At 39.3% G+C, this 13,531-nt stretch overlaps 1 non-coding gene across 1 annotated transcript; it reads left to right on the top strand.

The window, feature by feature from the left end:
* Positions 1–352: 352 nt before the first annotated feature.
* LOC142875179 (U6 spliceosomal RNA) lies at positions 353–455 on the top strand. The gene has a single exon (XR_012922632.1). It is a non-coding gene; the product is annotated as a U6 spliceosomal RNA (small nuclear RNA).
* Positions 456–13,531: the final 13,076 nt, after the last annotated feature.

Below are 13,531 nucleotides of genomic sequence, written 5' to 3'. Positions count from 1 at the left end.
ACAATTTTTAAAAAATGATTTTTGATATCTTTATTTGAAACATCTCCTAGAGCATAAATAGAGAATCACATTTATGGAAAAAGAAGAAAAAAAGTCTGTGCCATGTTATTACCATTGACTATTGGGATGTGATTACCATTGGGAATCCGGTGGGAGGAGGGGCTGGCAAGACAGGGAAGACTGATAGCTTTGCCTGGTGCCAGAACCAGGATTGCCACTGCAGCCCTGGTGCAGCCTCTCCTTGCACGTATGATGATGCCATCCAGAGAGCAGAGGGGAGACAGTGGGTCAAGTCTGTAAGCCCCAGAGTAGTACCGACAGCAGAGAGTGAAAGCTAAATGTTAGGCTCTATGCTAGCTTTGGCAGCACATATACACATTGGACTAATATATAGAATGGTAGCATGGCCCCTGCTCAAGGGTGACATGGAAATTTGTGAAGCATTCCATATGTAAAAAAAATAAATTAATTAAAAGTTAGTCTCTCTCCAGGAGATTATCACTGTCTGGAAGATATAAATTAGTAAATTACATCTGTCCTTTTTTTCTCTTTTATGCATCTTTCTCAACATTGCATGTTCTTATGAATGGAAATTAGCTAAATAGATTGTTTTTTAGGAGACATTATTTTATTTTTATTTATTTTAAAAATTTTAATAGATTAAGGGGACACAAGTGTTTTTTGTTACATGGGTGAATTGTATAATGCTGAAGTCAGGGCTTTTAATGTATCTGTCACCAAAACAGTGTACCTTGTACACAACAGGTAAATTTTTATCCCTCACCCCCCTCCCTCTCTCCTCCCTTCTTAGTTTCTAATGTCCATTATATCAGTTTATAACTGTGTGTACCCATCATTTAGCACCCCCTTATAAATGAGAACATGTAGTGTTTGGTTTTCCATTCCTGAGACACTTCACTTAGGATAGTAGACTCCAGTTCCAACCAAGTTGCTGAAAAAGACATTATTTCATCCCTTTTTATGGCTGAATAGTATTCCTGTGTGTGTGTGTGTGTGTGTGTGTGTGTGTGTGTGTGTGTATCTCTATATATAGATATATATACACCACATTTTCTTTATCCTCTCATCTGTTGATGGGCACTTAGGTTGATTTCATATCTTTGGTATTGTGAATTGTGCTGTGATAAACATTTGGGTGCAGATGTCTTTGTAAAATGACTTCATTTCCTTTGAGTAGATATGAAGTAGAGGGATTACTAGATTAAATGATAGGTCTACCTTTAGTTCCTCCAGGAATCTCCATACTGTTTTCCATAGAGGTTGTACTAATTTACAGTCCTATGAGCAGTGTATAAGCATTCTTTTTTCTCTGCATCCATACTAACATCTATTGTTTTTTGATTTTTAATAATGGCCACTCTGGGCCATTATTAAATGGTGTGGTGGCTCACGCTTGTAATCCTAACATTCTGGGAGGCCGAGGTGGGAGGATTACCTGAGCTCAGGAGTTGGAGACCTGCCTGAGCAAGAGCGATACACCGTCTCTATGAAAAATGGAAAAATCAGCCAGACATGGTGGCATGTGCCTATAGTCACAGTTACTTGGGAGGCTGAGGCAGGAGGATCATTTAAGCCCAGGAGTTTGAGGTGACAGTGAGCTATAATGTCACCATGCAGTCACCACTGCACTCTAGCTGGGGTGACTGAGCAAAACTCTGTCTCCAAAAAAAAGAAGGGCCATTCTTACCGGGGTGGTATCTCATAGTCATTTTAATTTGCATTTGTATTTCCCTGATGATAGTGTTATTGAGCATTTTTCATGTGTTTATGCCCATTTGAATATATCTTCTTTTGGAAAACCTTTGTTCATGTCTTTTGCCCACTTTTTGATGCAGTTGCTGGTTTTTTTCTTGCTGATTTTTTGAGTTCTTTGTAGATTCTGGATATTAGTCTTTCGTCAGTTGTAAAATCTGTGAATATTTTCTCCCATTCCGTATGTTGTCTATTTACTGTGTTGATTATTTCCTTTGCTGTGCAGAAACTTCTTGATTTAATTAAGTCTTTTTTATTTATTGTTGTTGTTGCTGTATTTGCCTTTTGAGTCTTAGTCATAAATTCTTTGCCTAGGCCAATGTCTAGAAGAGTTTTTCCTATATTTTCTTCTTGAATATTTATGGTTTCAGGTCTTATTAGGGCTGTTGGGAAAGTATCAAGCCATGTAATACGAGTCATTACATTAACAATGGCTGGATACTTTCCGGACAGCCCTCATATATTTAAGTCCAATCCATCTTGAGTTAATTTTTTTTTTTTTTGAATGGACTATCACTCTATTGCCCAGGCTAGAGTGCCATGGCATCACAGCCTAGCTCACAGCAACCTCAAACCCCTGGGCTCAGGTGACCCTCCTGCCTCAGCCTCCCTAGTAGCTGGGACTACAGTCATGCGCCACTATGCCCGGCTAATTTTTTCTATATATTTTTAGTTGGCAAATTAATTTCTTTCTGTTTTTTAGTAGAGATGGGGTCTCGCTCTTGCTCAGGCTGGTTTCAAACTCCTGACCTTGAGCTATCCTCCAGTCTCGGACTCCCAGAGAGCTAGGATTACAGGCGCGAGCCACCGCGCCCGGCCTGTCATTGGTATTTTTTTTTTTTTTGAGACAGAGTCTCACTTTGTTGCCCAGGCTAGAGTGAGTGCCGTGGCATCAGCCTAGCTCACAGCAACCTCAAAGTCCTGGGCTCAAGCAATCCTCCTGCCTCAGCCTCCCAAGTAGCTGGGACTACAGGCATGGGCCACCATGCCCAGCTAATTTTTTCTATATATGTATTAGTTGGCCAATTAATTTCTTTCTATTTATAGTAGAGACGGGGTCTCGCTCTTGCTCAGGCTGGTTTCGAACTCCTGACCTCAAGCAATCTGCCCACCTCGGCCTCCCAGAGTGCTAGGATTACAGGCGTGAGCCACCGCGCCCGGCCTGTCATTGGTATTTTGATGGGAATTCCATTGAATGTATAAATCACTTTGAGCAGTACTGACATTTTTTAAAATTTCTGCATATTATGGGGGTACAAATGTTTAGGTTACATATGTTGCCTTTGCCTCTCCTTGGTTCTCCTTGTAGACAGCTTTCACCTCCTTGGTTAAGTATATTCCTAAGTATTTTTTATTTTCATTGCAGCTATTGTAAATGGTATTGAGTTCTTGATTTGACTGTCATCTGGACTGTTATTTTTTATTTTTTTATTTTTTTTATTTTTATTTTTTTGAGACAGAGTCTCACTTTGTTGCCCAGGCTAGAGTGAGTGCCGTGGCGTCAGCCTAGCTCATAGCAACCTCAAACTCCTGGGCTCAAGCGATCCTGCTGCCTCAGCCTCCCGAGTAGCTGGGACTACAGGCATGCACCACCATGCCCAGCTAATTTTTTGTATATATATTAGTTGGCCGATTAATTTCTTTCTATTTATAGTAGAGACGGGGTCTCGCCCTTGCTCAGGTTGGTTTCGAACTCCTGAACTCAAACGATCCGCCCGCCTCGGCCTCCCAGAGAGCTAGGATTACAGGCGTGAGCCACCGCGCCCGGCCTGGACTGTTATTAATGTATAGAAATGCTACTGATTTGTGTACATTAGTTTTGTAACCTGAGACTTTACTGAATTTTTAAATATTTATCAATTCTAGAAGTCTTTTGGAGAAATCTTTAGGGTTTTCTAGGTATAAGATCATATCAGCAAACAGGAAGAGTTTGACCTCCTCTTTCCTGATTTGGATGCCCTTTATTTATTTCTCTTGCCTGATTGTCTGGCTAGGGCTTGTAGTACTATGTTGGATAGAAGTGGTGACAGTGGGCATCCTTGTCTTGTTCCAGATCTTACGAGGAATGCTTTCAACCTTTCCCCATTCAGTGTGATATTGGCTGTGGATTTGTAATATATGGCTTTTATTATTTTGAGGTATGTTTTTTCTATGCCTAGTTTGCTGAGGGCTTTTATCATAAAAGGGTGCTGGATTTTGTACAATGCTTTTTCTGCATCTATTGAGATGATTGTATGGTTTTTGTTTTTAATTCTGTTTATGTGTTGGATTACATTTATTGATTTGCTTATATTGAACCATCCTTGCATCCCTGGAATGAAACTCACTTAATCATGACAGATTATCTTTTTGATGTTCTTTTGGATTTAGTTTGCTAGCATTTTGTTGAGGATTTTCACAACTATGCTTATGAGGGATGTTGGTCTGTAATTTTATTTTTTTGTTGTGTCCTTTCCTCACTTTGGTATCAGGGTGGTACTGGCTTTGTAGAATGACTTAGGGAGGATTCTTTCTTTCTCAATGTCATGAAATAGTTTCAGTAGGATAGGTGTCAGTCCTTCCTTGTAGGTCCGGTAGAATTCAGCTGTGAATCCATCTGTCCTGGGCTTTTTTTTTTATGTCTGGAGATTTTTAATTGCTGTTTTAATCTAATTACCCATTTTTGGTCTGTTCATCATTTCTATTTCTTCTTCTTCTTTTTTTAGACAGAGTCTCACTCTGTTGCTCAGGCTAGAGTGCCATGGCATCAGCCTAGCTCACAGCAACCTCAAACTCCTGGGTTCAAGCGATCCTTCTGCCTCAGCCTCCTGAGTAGCTGGGACTACAGGCATGCGCCACCATGCCCGGCTAATTTTTTCTATATATATTATTTGGCCAATTAATTTCTTTCTATTTTATAGTAGAGACAGGGTCTCGCTCTTGCTCAGGCTGGTTTCGAACTCCTGACCTCAAGCAATCCGCCCGCCTCGGCCTCCCAGAGTGCTAGGATTACAGGCGTGAGCCACCACGCCCAGCTCTATATATTTTTAGTTGTCCAATTAATTTCTTTCTATTTTTTTTTTTTTTTTTTTTTTTGAGACAGAGTCTCGCTTTCTTGCCTAGGCTAGAGTGAGTGCCGTGGCGTCAGCCTAGCTCACAGCAACCTCAAACTCCTGGGCTCAAGCGATCCTCCTGCCTCAGCCTCCCGAGTAGCTGGGACTACAGGCACAAGCCACCATGTCCGGCTGATTTTTATATATATATATTAGTTGGCCAATTAATTTCTTTCTATTTTTATGGTAGAGACGGGGTCTCGCTCAGGCTGGTTTTGAACTCCTGACCTTGAGCAATCCGCCCGCCTCGGCCTCCCAGAGTGCTAGGATTACAGGCGTGAGCCACTGCGCCCGGCCTATTTCTTTCTATTTTTAATAGAGATGGGGTCTCGCTCTTGCTCAAGCTGGTTGCGAACTCCTGACCTTGAACGATCCTCCCGCCTTGGCCTCCCAGAGTGCTAGGATTACAGGCTCGGGCCACTTTGCCCGGCCAATTCTATTTCTTCTTAATTCAAGCTGTGGAGGTTGCATGATTCCAAAAATTTATCTATTTACCCTAGGTTTTCTAGTTTGTGTGCAGAGAGGTTGTCACAGTGGTCTTGGATAATATTTTGTATTACTGTGGTGTCAGCTGTAATGGTTCCTTTTTCATTTCTGATTAAGCTTATTTGTATTCTTCTTTTCTATTCCTGGTTAATTTAGCTAGTGAGTCATCAATTTTGTTTACCTTTCAAGGAACTAACATTTCATTTTGTTGATCCTTTGCATTGTTTTTTTGTTTGTTTATTTAATTTCATTTCATTCTGTTCTGATCTTTGATATTTCTTTTCTCTCTCTCTCTCTCTCTCTCTTTTTTTTTTTTTGAGACAGAGTCTCACTGTGTTGCTCGGGCTAGAGTGCTGTGGTGTCAGCCTAGCTCACAGCAACCCCAAACTCCTGGGCTTAAGCGATCCTCCTTCCTCAGCCTCCTAGGTAGCTGGGACTACCTAGGACTACTACAGACAGGTGCCACCATGCCCAGCTAATTATTTTTCTATTTTTAGTTGTTTGGCTAATTTCTTTCTATTTATAGTAGAGACAGGGTCTTGCTCTTTTGCTCAGGCTGGTCTCAAACTCTTGAGCTCAAGCAATCCTCACACCTCAGCCTCCCAGAGTGCTAGGATTATAAGCATGAGCCACCGTTCCTGGCCTGATATTTCTTTTCTTCTGCTGAATTTGGGTTTGGCTTGATCTTCTTTTTCTAGTTCCTTGAGGTGTGACATTAGATTGTTAATTTGTGATCTTTCTGTCCTTTTGATTTAAGTGGCCAGTGCTATGAACTTACCTTTTAGTGCTGCTTTTTGTTTATCCTAGTGATTTTGGTAGCATGTGTCATTTTTGTCATTCAATTCAAAAAATCTTTTTTGATTTCTATCTTGATTTTGTCATTGATCCAAGGATTGTTCAACAGCAGGTTGTTTTAATTTCCACATGTTTGTGTAGTTGTGAGTTTCTCCTGGAATTAATATCTAGTTTTATTCCACTGTGATCTGAGAAGACACATGATATACTTTTTTATTTTTATTTTTTATTTTCGCATATTATGGGGGTACAAGTGTTAAGGTTACATACATTGCCCATGTCCCCCTTCCCCCCTCGAGTAAGAGCTTCAAGTGTATCCATCCCCCAAATGTTGCACATCTTACTTGTTGTGGTTGTATATACCCATCCCCTCTTCCCCCCTTCTGCTGCCCCACACCCGATTATACTTTTGATTTTTAAAAAAATTTGCTGAGACTTATTTTGTGGCCTAACATATGATCTATCTTGGAAAATGTTCTGTGTATTGATAAGAAGAATGTATTTTTTGCATTTTTGAGTTAAAAATTTCTGTAAATGTCTATTAGATCTCATTTGTTCTAGAGTCCTGTTTAAGTCTAGTGTTTCTTTGTTGATTTTCTGTCTAGTTCTGTCAGTGAAGTTTTGAAGTCCACAGCTATTACCATGTTGCTGTTTATTTCTTTCCTTAAGTCTAGTAGTATTTGTTTTATGGATTTGGGAGTTCCTGTGTCAGGTGCATATATGTTTAGAATTATTGTATCTTCTTGTTGAGTTGATTCCTTTGTCATTATATAATGATCATCTTTGTCTTTTGTTACTGTTGTTGTTTTAAAATCTATTTTACCTGATATAAGAATTGCTACTCCTGCTTGCTTTTGTTTTCCATTTGGAATATTTTTTCCATCCCTTTTCCTTGAATCTATAAGAGTCTTTACTAGTTAAATGGGTTTCTTGAAGACAGCAAACATTTGGGTTGCATTTTAAAAATCCATTCCACCAATCTATACCTTTTAAGTGGGGAGTTTAGACTGTTTACATGCAATGTTAATATTGATATGTGAGACACTTGTACCAGTCATCATGTTGACTGTTATCTATTTATTTGTTTTTTCCCCTTATGTTACTGTTTTATAAAAGCTGTGGATTTTTACTTTCAGTTGTTTTATACTGTTGGGTATCAACTGTTCTGTTCAATGTATAGAGCACTTTTAAGGATTTCTTGTAAGGCAGGCCTAGTGCTGAAAAATTCCCTTAGTGTTTGCTTGTCTGGGACAGACTTTATTTCACTTTCACTTATAAATCTTAGTTCTACAGGAGATAAAATTCTTAGCTGACAGTTAATTCTGTTTAAGAGGGTTAAAGATAAGACCCCATTCCTTTCTAGCTTATAAGGTTTCCTCTGAGAAGTCTGCTGTTAGTTTTGTGGGTTTTCCTTTGTAAGTTACTTGATGCTTTCATCCCACAGTTTATAGTATTATCTCCTAAATTTTGACTTTGGCCAGTCTGATGATTATGTGTCTTGGAGATGTCCTATTTGGAATGAATCTTCCAGGAGTTCAATGCCCTTATTATATCTAGATCTCTAGCAAGACCAGGAAAGTTTTCCTCTATTAGTCCCTCATGTAGGCTTTCCATGCTTCTTGCTTTTTCTTCTTCCTCAGGGATACCTATAATTCTTATGTTTTGTCATCTTACATAGTCCCATAATTCATGAATATTTTATTCATTCTTCTTACTTATTTTTCTTCATTTTTGACTAACTTCATTAATTTGACAGCTTTGTCTGCAAGCTCTGAAATTCTTTCTTCTGCTGGTCTAGTCTGTTGTTGAAACTTTCCATTGTATTTTGAAGTTCTCTAAATGACTCTTTCATTCTCAGAAGTTCTGTTATTTTTTTCTTCAAATATCTATGTCTTAAAACAAAACAAAACAAACAAAAAGACAAATATCTATGTCTTTAGTGAATTCTTTCTTCCTTTTTTTATTTTATAAAAATGGAGACAAGGTCTCACTCTTGCTGGTCTCAAACTCCTGAGCTCAAATGATCTGCCCTTCTTGGCCTCCCAGAGTGCTAAGATTATAGGTGTGAGCCAGCACACCCAACCTTTAAGGAATTCTTCTTTCATGTCAAGAATTATTGTTTTGGTTTCTCAGTGTTGATTTTCAAATTTCTCACTGATTCCATTGAGCTTGCTTGAGATCCATATCCTGAATTTCATATCTAACATTTTAGAAGTTTCCTTTTGGTTGGAGTCCATTGCTGGGGAGCTAGTGTGATCCTCTGGGGGCGTTGAAGGAGTCTGTTTTTTCATATTGCCAGCATTCTTATGGTGGTTCCTTCTCATCTGGGATCTCTTCCCTCAGCTCAAAACTAGTAGCTTTGTGATACACCTGTTCTCTTCTGCTGGGAACTCTGTTGCTCAGTGAAGGAGGGAGAGATCCTGGATGATGGGCTTGAGTACTATTCTGGAAAATTGACCAGGCAGGAGATGGGCAGATGTACTGAAAACCTGTAACACAGCTGTTCTCCTGCATCAACCCATTCCCCTGTGGTTGTCATAGTCAAGCCTGTGCTGCGGGATATTTATGTGGAGTAGTAGGTTGGTCTCCAAGCTGCCACTGGAAACTCAGGCAGGAGGAAGGGGGCAGGATGTGTCTCTCTCCATGGAGGCAGGTGTTGTGGGAGTTTGCCTTAATTGGGCCTTGCTGCAGCGGTAGCAGTGATGGCTGGCCAAGACTCTTTAGATGGTGGCCAGGGCTGTGGGCATTTGCTCTGCATGAGTCCCTCCACCATGGTGGCAGTGGTGGCTGGGCAAGGCTCTTTACACAGTGTTTAGGGCTGTGGGCATTCTCTCCAGTAGGTCCAGGGGTAGTGGTGGCATGCAGTGTGGAGTAGCATGAGGTGGGTGGGCTCTAAATAAATTTAAAGAGTTATTTATACTGAAGTGTGAATGGCTGCCAAAACCAATGAATGAATAAATTTTATTTGTCCAAGATAGCTGAAAAAGAAGTGAGATGTTACTATTATATATTAACCACAGAGGGGAAAACTCAATAGGAACAGAAAAACCCATAGCTGTGGTTCAATAGGGAACAATCAAGAATAGGAAAACTAGAGCAAGATAGATAAAGGGCAAAGTTCCCAATATGGACTGAATTGATGAGTAGCTGAGTGGAAAGAACAGGTCTAAAATGGAAAATTCAAATTACTAAAGGACTATATTTGATATGTACCAATCAAAACTCTTGAAAAATATCCAGCAAAAGGGACAGAGAAAGAGATTGGAATTTGCTGATGAGTTTTGCTAGTGACAGAATGAAGTATCTCAGTCATTGCAATCCCAGATTAACATACAGTAGTTGTGAAGTTTGCCTCCCCAAGCTGTAAATAAACCCAATGCTGGGGGACAACTGTCTACTCAAATTCTGACTAACCATTCTCTTTTACTAGCAGAAATCAACTGACTCAGCACTCATGCAGAATATTGTGTGAGCAGTTTCATTTGACAGGGTGAGCCACCAGGGGTAAGATACATGAACAGGGAGTATATTTTGATGCTTCCTTTCATCTGGGGCAAAAAAACAAATACTGAAATGAAAACGCCAACTCCTTCCGCATACTTTGTAGTACTTTACTGTTCACTAAGTGCAACCCAAAATATCTCATTTGAGCCTTACAGTAGCGCTATAAGGGGTGGGTACTGTCATCCACATTTTTCAGATGGGACACTGAAGCTCAGAGAGGTGGGTTGCCCCCGTGACAGGGAAGAGGCAAAGCCAAATGCCACTCAAGTCCGCTGGACCACAAAAACCACCATGCCTCAGCTGTTCCCCCTCCTACCCCCAAATATTTCTTGGAAGAGATCTATTGTAAGCAGACTATTTTATACGGAAAGTAAAAGCAAAACAAAACAAAAAAATCCTTCTGCTGCCTGACATCAGCCAACTCACTAACCTTCCTCTATCTCTTTAAAAATGAATAATGTTCATAAATGCTCGTAGGGAGACTTTTAGGACTTAAACACTGTCTATTGATAACATAATAGTCATACTTACAGGGCTCCGCTATGCACATAAATGGGGTATGCTTTTATAGCAGAAATAATTTACGGCATAATGTCTGCTAGTAAATTTGAGCATAGGATGATCCTGAATGTGTCTTGTCAGAAAGCAAACCAGTCAGCTGGAAGAAGTGCATGGAATCTATAAATAAAGGCTCATACCTTTGCATCAAGATGAATCTCTGTGATGATTTCCTTTCCTCTGGCTTCTACCCCATCATGGGTGGGGGAGCTTCCTGGGGGGAAGGTGGAAGCCCTTTATTTGACTTTAGTTCTCCAAGATTCACAGCCACATGGAATGGAAACAACTTTCTACCTGTGTAAGTTTTTTGTTTTCTTTTGTTTAGTTTTTAAATTCTTCACCCTCTGGATTTGAGAGTGGGATCTCTTGACTGTCTCTTGACCTCTTGTTTTGGGCTATCTTGCTTGCTTTATTCAGTAGTTACAACTATAGAAATCAATGTGAATGTTAGTTATTTTTTTTTTTTTCTTTTTTTACTCCACCAAAAAGTGATCAAACTCACCAGATAGTTATTTTTTTTAATTAAAATTTTTTTATATTTTACTTATTCTTTATCCTTTTTACCTTGGTATGAAATAGTTTGAATATCAGAATGTTAGGTTTAATCCAAAAAGAAACAACGCATGGCAGCAGCTTCTTTCTGGAATTTCCCTCTTCCCTTAGACTGGAGAGTCCAAAGGTGTATTAGAGATTTTTCTGTAGACTGGCCCTTTCTCTTTCTAAACTTTGGGAAGGCCCACTGGGCATGGTGGTGAATGTCTGTAGTCCTAGCTACCGGGGAGGCTGAGGCAGGAGGATCCCTTGAGCCCAAGAGTTCGAGGATGCAGTGAGCTATGATTGTCCCACTGCACTCCAGTCTGGGTGACAGAGTGAGCCCCTGTCTTAAAAAGCAAACAAAACAAAACAAATAAAAATTTTTGGGAAAGCCAATTCTTAGATTTGTGGATACTATGGATAAAAGCCTCAGGTCCTCTAACCCCCTTCTTTCCTTGGCAATTTTATATTTAAGAAAATTTCTTCTGATCACACATAGCTTGGCTCATCTTTAGATGCAGAGGCTTACATTTGGAGGTTGAGAAACACTCCTAGTAAAATAACCCACAAACTTGTCATTGTTTTCTTGCAAGCCAGAGTTGAGAGAAATCAAGTCTTCCCAGCAGATTGTAGCAAAAAGAAAGTTACAATTCTCGGCTAAATATACAAGGTTTCTTTGGACAGATGCTTTTCTTTATAGGAACATTGCATTCTTTTTTTCTTTTTTTATGACTCTGCGTTATTTTTCCCATTTTGGCAATCTGCCCTCCGGCTATTCGGGTTTACCTGCAGGGAAGTTGGAAGGGCTAGTTTCGTACAGCACTTAAACCTGCCATTGAAATGGAATCCGGGCAAGAACGTTCTACCATGAAACTCTAACTCTACTTCCAGCTTATCATGTGGCCTTGAGAAAGTCGCCTCGTTTTTTCTGGATTTCATTTTCTTTGTCAAGAAAGTGCTGACATTGGATCCATTCTCCATTTCTAGCCCTTCCCAAAGCATTTTTGTCGAGGGGTGGCAAGCCGGGAATGAGAGGCATCGTGGATATATATCAGGAGTGACTTTGCACGCATTCGTCACAGCGCCTGCACCTCACTTCATCGAAAGTTAGGGACGTTCAATGGCTTAAAAAAAAAAAAGACCCGGGGCACTTGTTTTGTGGCTTCTCAGAAGCCTCAATATTGCTGCAAAACACACGAATATCTAGACTGTTTATTCCTTCAGCAGTAACATATCTGGCATTTGTAGTACACTTTCAATTTGCAAAGAATTTTCACATTTGGTGTTTCATTTAATCAGCTGCTAACACTACAATGATCTGAGGGAGGTATGTAGAGAACATACCTGCAGTGCTATACCCCAAAGATCTTAGAAATATCACCTGGGGAACCAAAAAATTTGAGCAAGTATGCAGGAAGGCTGGCAGACATCCATCCATCCATCCATCCATCCATCCATCCATCCATCCATCCATCCATCCATCCATCCATCCATCCACCCATCTATCCATCTATCTTTCTACCCATTCTTCCTTTCGGTTCCTGACATAGGAAACCCATTCCCTAACATGAAAAGTGCACAGGGCATTTGACCTCATATAGCTTTTTCTTTCTTTCTTTTTTTTTTTTTTTTTAAAATTGTTTTAAAGTCTTACATTTAATGAAATTCACTTTTTGGTGGACAGTCTATGAGTTGTGACAAGCGTGTAGAGAGTCCTTGGAAACTGCTGCCACAATCAAGACACAAGAAATTCCATCACCCACCCCCCTCCAAAAAGATTCTCTCTAGCTTCCTCTTTGTAGTCAAACTCTCTCTCCACCCTCAACTCTTGGCAACCACTGACCTATGTTCTCTGTCCCTACAGGTTTTCCGTTTCCAGGAGGCCATACAAATGGAATATATATATTTGAATCTGGCTTCTTTCACTTAGCATAATGCATTCGAGATTCACCCATGATGCTGCATATATCAATTGTTTGCTCTCTTTTATTGCTGAGTAGTTGTTTCTTATATGAATGCACCATAGTTTGTATTTAGTTTATTCCCCAGTTGAGGGATATTTGGGTTGTTTCCAGGTTTTGGTGATTATGACTAAAGCAGCCATAAATATTCATATACAAGTTTATTTTGTACCAATATAGGTTTTCACTATGTTTGGGTAAATATCAAGAAGTAGGATAACTAGGTCCTATGGTAAGTGTATGTTTAACTTTAAAAGAATCTGCCAATTTTTCAAAGTGGCTTTACTATTTTGCATTCTCACCAACAGTGTTTAAGAGTTCTAGTTACTCTGTGTCCTCATAAACATTTGGTATCCTCAATTTTGTGTGTTTGTGTGTGCATGTGCGTGCTAATGGGTATGCAGTAGTATTTCATTTAGTTTTAATTTGTATTTCTGTAATAATGCCTAGTGGTGTTTAGCATCTCTTCATGTGCTTATTTGCCATGTGTATATCTTATTTGGTGAAGTGATTGTTTAAACTTCTATGATTTTAAAAATAGGTTTTTAAAAAAATTTGTGCATTTTGAGAATTCTTTGCATATTCTGGAGACAAATCCTTTGTCAGATATGTGATTTACTAATATTTTTCCCAGTCTTTGGCTTGACTTTTCATTCTGTTACCTGTATCTTTTGTGCAGCAAAAATTTCTAATTTTGATCAAGTCTAATTTTTCAATTAAAACATTTTATTTTTAAAAATGCCTAGTTTTAGAAGATTGTGTGAAAACAAGAACAACAAAAAGAGAAGAAATATTTTAATTAAAAAAAACATTTTATTTTTAGAGATA

Source organism: Microcebus murinus, chromosome 1, assembly GCF_040939455.1.
Source record: "Microcebus murinus isolate Inina chromosome 1, M.murinus_Inina_mat1.0, whole genome shotgun sequence".
Classification (NCBI taxonomy): Eukaryota; Metazoa; Chordata; class Mammalia; order Primates; family Cheirogaleidae; genus Microcebus; species Microcebus murinus.
This window is presented reverse-complemented; position numbering and strand designations above follow the sequence as displayed.